General features: G+C 38.0%; 1 pseudogene; it reads left to right on the top strand.

Moving 5' to 3' along the window:
• The first annotated feature begins 2457 nt into the window (after positions 1-2457).
• Rps12-ps20 lies at positions 2458-2918 on the top strand (annotated as a pseudogene).
• Positions 2919-5246: the final 2328 nt, after the last annotated feature.

Consider the following 5246-nt stretch of genomic DNA (forward strand, 5'->3'; position numbering starts at 1 on the left):
ACAGTCAAACTAAAAGAGGTTATGAAAGAAATGGATTTAACAGATGTCTACAGAACATTTCACCCTACAACAAAAGAATGCACTTCTCTGCACCTCATGGTACCTTCTGCAAAATTGATCATACTCTAGGGCTAAAAACAAGCCTCAACCAATTCCAAAAGTTGATAATAATCCTATGCATCCTCTCAGATCATCATGGACTAAGGCTGCTCTTCAATAACAACAAAAGAGAAAGCCCACACATACATGGAAATTGAACAATTCTCTACTCTATTAAAACTTGGTCAGGGAAGAAATAAAGAAAGAATTTAAAGATCTCCTGGAATTCAGTGAAGATGATAACACAACATACCTTATGGTACACAATGAAATCAGTGCTAAGAGGAAACTTCATGGCACTAAGTGCCCTCCTAAAGAAATTGGAGAGATCCTACACTAGAAACAACCTCACACATGAGAACTCTAGAGGGTTAGAAGGCAGAAGATAGTCATAATCTTGGCCAAAACCAACAAAATAGAAACAAAGAAAACAATACAAAGAATCAGCAATACCAAAAGCTGGTTCTTTGAGTGAATCAACGAGATAGAAAAAAACCCCTACCAAAACTAAATAAAGGGACTAGAGGCAGTATCTGAATTAACAAAATCAGAAATGAAAAAGGAGACATAAGAACAGAAATAGAGGAAATTCGAAAAAAAAAATCATCAGATCCTACTACAAAAGCCTGTACTCAACAAAACTAGAAAACTTAGATGAAATAGATAGATTTCTAGACAGATGTCATATGCCTAAGTTAAAGCAAGAGCAGGTAAACTTTCTAAATAGGCCCATATCCCCTAAGAAATCATTAAAAACCTCTCAACAAGAAAAGGCACAGGGCCAGAAGGCTTTATTGTAGAACTCTACTAGAACTTCAAAGAAGACCTAATAACAATATTCCTCAATCTATTCCATAAAATAGAAACAGAAGGAATACTACATAATTTATTCTATGAAGACACAATTTCTCTGATACCTAAACCACAAAAGGATTCAACAAAAACGAAAACTTAAGACCAGTTTTGATTATAAATATTGATGGAAAAATACTCAAAAAAATTTTTTAAACAGAATACAAGCACATGTCAAAACCACCTTTCAACATCAAGTAGAGTTCATTTTAGAGTTGCCAGGTTGGTTCAATATACAAAATTTCATTAATGTAATCTACTATATAAACAAATTCAAAGAAATAAATCACATGATCATCTCTTTAGATACTGAAAAGGATTTGACAAATACAATTACCCTTCACGTTAAACATATTGGAGAGATCAAGAATTCAAGTTACAAATCTAAATATAACAAAAGCACTTTAATACAAACCAACAGCCAATATCAATATACACATGGAGATAATTGAAGCAAACCTACTAAAATTGGGGCAAGGCAAGGACTTCCCATCTCCCCATATCTATTCAATATAGTATTTGAAGTTCAAACGAGGACATTAAGACACACACACACACACACACACACATACACACACACAAAGATCAAGGGGATGAAAATTGCAAAGAAGAAGGAAATGTATCACTATTGGCAGATGATATGATAGTATACATAAGTGACCTCAATAATTCTTCCAGAGAATTTCTATAGCTAGTAAGCAACTTTAGTAAAGTGGCTGGATATAAAAGTAAGTCAAATAAATCAGTAGCCTTCCTGTATACAAATGATAAACAAGCTGAAAAAGATATAAGGGCAACAACTCCCTTTACAATAGCCTCAAATAATATAAAATATCTTGGGCAAAATTCTAACCAAACAATTGAAAGTCCTGCATGACAATAACTTTAAGTCTCTGAAGAAAGAAAACGAAGAAGGTCTTAGAAAATTGAGAGATCTCTCATGCTCATGGACTGGCAGAATTAACATAGTAAAAATGGCCACACTACCAAAGGCGATCTACAGATTCAATGCAATCCCCATCAAAATCACAACAGAATTATTCAAAGACATACAGAGAGCATTTGTTAAATTAACCTGGAAAGAGAAAAAAACCCAGGATAGCAAAAAAAAAAAAAAATCCTAATGATAAAAGAATGGCCTGGGAAATCACCATCCTTTTTCAAGGGCCATATAATGTGACAAGCTAATAACTAGAAAGTGATCATCCTGAAATGGCCTGTTTCAGATTATTATTATAATCTGCAACAGGTACACCCTTATTAAGCAAGGCTGTATAGGACTCATTTTCAGAAACAATCCTGCTATTAATATGCTTTTCCTGTTATTATTAAAGGTATATAACAATTACTAAGTATAGCACACCACTTTAGAACAGATCTCCAGAGATCCACGATGATGTAATGTCCTGTAGTAATGTTTCATAAACACATTGATGACTTAAGTCTTAAGAAAGATTCTATAACTTTTTTTTTTATCCCTGCCTCCTCCAACTTGCGCAGAGGCGGAAGCTCGGGTAAGTTCAAGATTCGGCATCACCCGTGATTCACCGCCATGGCCGAGGAAGGCACAGCAGCTGGAGGTGTAATGGACGTCAAGACTGCTCTACAAGAGGTGCTGAAGACCGCCCTCATCCACGATGGCCTAGCATGTGGCATACGCGAAGCTGCCAAAGCCTTAGACAAGCGTCAAGCCCATCTGTGTGTGCTCGCATCCAACTGTGATGTATGCGAGCTTGTATGTCAAGCTGGTGGAGGCACTTTGTGCTGAGCATCAAATCAACCTGATAAAGGTTGATACAACAAGAAATTAGGGGAATGGGTAGGCCTCTGTAAAATCGATCGTGAGGGCAAACCACGGAAGGTGGTTGGTTGCAGTTGTGTAGTGGTTAAGGACTATGGCAAAGAATCTCAGGCCAAGGATGTCATCGAGGAATACTTCAAGTGCAAGAAATAAATAAATTTTGGCTCATTAAAAAAAAAAAAGAAAGAAAGAAAGATTCTATAAGAATTCCTAAAATTATATCTGTGATTATTAAGCGCTTTTATAGTTGGACTGCTAGTAGGTCCTTTTCTTTCTTTTTTATTAGATATTTTCTTCATTTTAATTTCAAATGCTATCCCTAATGTCCCCTATACCCTCCTCCCTCCATGGTCCATAAAATACCCACTCCTGTTTCCTGTCCCTGGCATTCCCTTGTACTGAGGCATATGATCTTCACAAGACTAAGGTCCTCTTCTCCCATTAATGGCCTAAAAGGTCATCCTCTGCTACATATTCAACTAGAGACACAAGTTTTGGGGAGTACTGAGTATTTCATATTCTTGTTCCTCCTGTAGGGTTGCAGACCCCTTTACATTCTTGGGTACATTCTATAGCTCCATCATTGGGGGCCTTGTGTTCCATCCTATAGATGACTGTGATCATCCACTTCTGAATTTGACAGGAACTGACATAGCCTCATAAGAGACAGCTATAACAGGGTCCTGTCAGCAAACTCTTGCTGGAAGATATAATAATGTCAGTGTTTGGTGGTTGCTTATTGAATGGACGCCCTGGTATGGCAGTCTTTGGATGGTCCTTCCTTCTCTTTCAGCTCCAAACTTTGTCTCTGTAACTCCTTCCATGGGTATTTTGATCCCCATTCGAAGAAAGAACGAATTATCCACACTTTGATCTTCCTTCTTCTTGAGTTTCAAGTGTTTTGCAAATTGTATCTTGGGTATTAAAGTTTCTGGGCTAATATCCACTTATCAGTGAGAGCATATCATGTGAGTTCTTTTGTGATTGGGTTATCTCACCCAGGATGGTATCCTTCAGATACCATCCATTTGCCTAACAATTTCATTAATTCATTGTTTTTAATAGCTGAGTAGTATTCCATTGTGTAAATGCACCACATATTCTGTATCCATTCCTCTGTCGAGGGACATCGGGGTTCTTTCCAGCTTCTAGCTATTATAAATAAGGCTGTTATGAACACAGTGAAGCATGTGTCCTTATTACAAATTGGAACATCTACTGAGTATATGCCCAGGAGAGGTATTGTTGGATCTTCCTGTCCATGTCCAATTTTCTGAGGAACCACCAGACTGATTTCCAGAGTGGTTGTACAAGCTTGCAATCCCACCAACAATGGAGGAGTGTTCCTCTTTCTCCACATCCTCGCCAGCATCTGCTGTCACCTGAATTTTTGACCTTAGCCATTCTGACTGTTCTGAGGTAGAATCTCAGGGTTGTTTTGATTTGCATTTCCCTGATGATTAAGGATGTTGAACATTTTTTCAGGTGCTTCTCAGCAATTCAGTATTCCTCAGTTGAGAATTCTTTATTTAGCTCTGTACCCCATTTTTTACTAGGGTTATATGATTTTCTGGAGTCCAGTTTCTTGAGTTCTTTGTATATATTGGATATTTGTCCCCCATCTGATTTAGGATTGGTAAAAATCATTTCCCAATCTGTTGGTGGCCTTTTTGTCTTATTGACTAGTGTCTTTTGCCTTACAGAAGCTTTGCAATTTTATGAGGTCCCATTTGTTGATTCTCGATATTACAACACAAACCATTGATATTCTGTTCAGGATTTTTTTATCCTAGTGCCCATATCTTCAAGGCTTTTCCCCACTGTCTCCTTTATAAGTTTCAGTGTCTTTGGTTTTATGTGGAATTCATCGAACCACTTAGAACTGAGCTTTGTACAAGGAAATAAGAATGGATCAATTCACATTCTTCTGTATGATAACTGCCAGTTGTGTCAGCACCATTTGTTGAAAATGCTGTCTTTTTTCCCGTGGATGGTTTTAGTTCCTTTGTCAAAGATCAAGTGACCATAGGTGTGTGGGTTCCTTTCTGGATCTTTAATTCTATTCCATTGATCTACCTGTCTGTCACTGTACCAGTACCATGCAGTTTTTATCACAATTGCTCTGTAGTACAGCTTGAGGTTAGGCATGGTGATTCCACCATATGATCTTTTATTGTTGAGAATAGTTTTTGCTATCCTAGGTTTTTTGTTATTCCAGATTATCCCAAGCATTTGTCCCCGCCGGCAAGAACACACTCAGGACAACCAGAATCTTCTGCGGCAAAGCTTTTATTGCTTACTTATCAGGAGGGAAGACCACGAAACGGGAAAATGGCGCTGCTTATATAGCCCGCAGCCTGACGTTTCAGCACCTGATGTGGCCTGACAGCTCCTGATTCGTTGTTCACCCATCACCCCATTATTACGCCACGAGATGGGCAGTGACTAGGCGTGAGTTCACTCTTGCACTTGAGCATAAGGCTGTTTACTTGTT

Source organism: Mus musculus, chromosome X, assembly GCF_000001635.26.
Source record: "Mus musculus strain C57BL/6J chromosome X, GRCm38.p6 C57BL/6J".
NCBI classification, from domain to species: domain Eukaryota; kingdom Metazoa; phylum Chordata; class Mammalia; order Rodentia; family Muridae; genus Mus; species Mus musculus.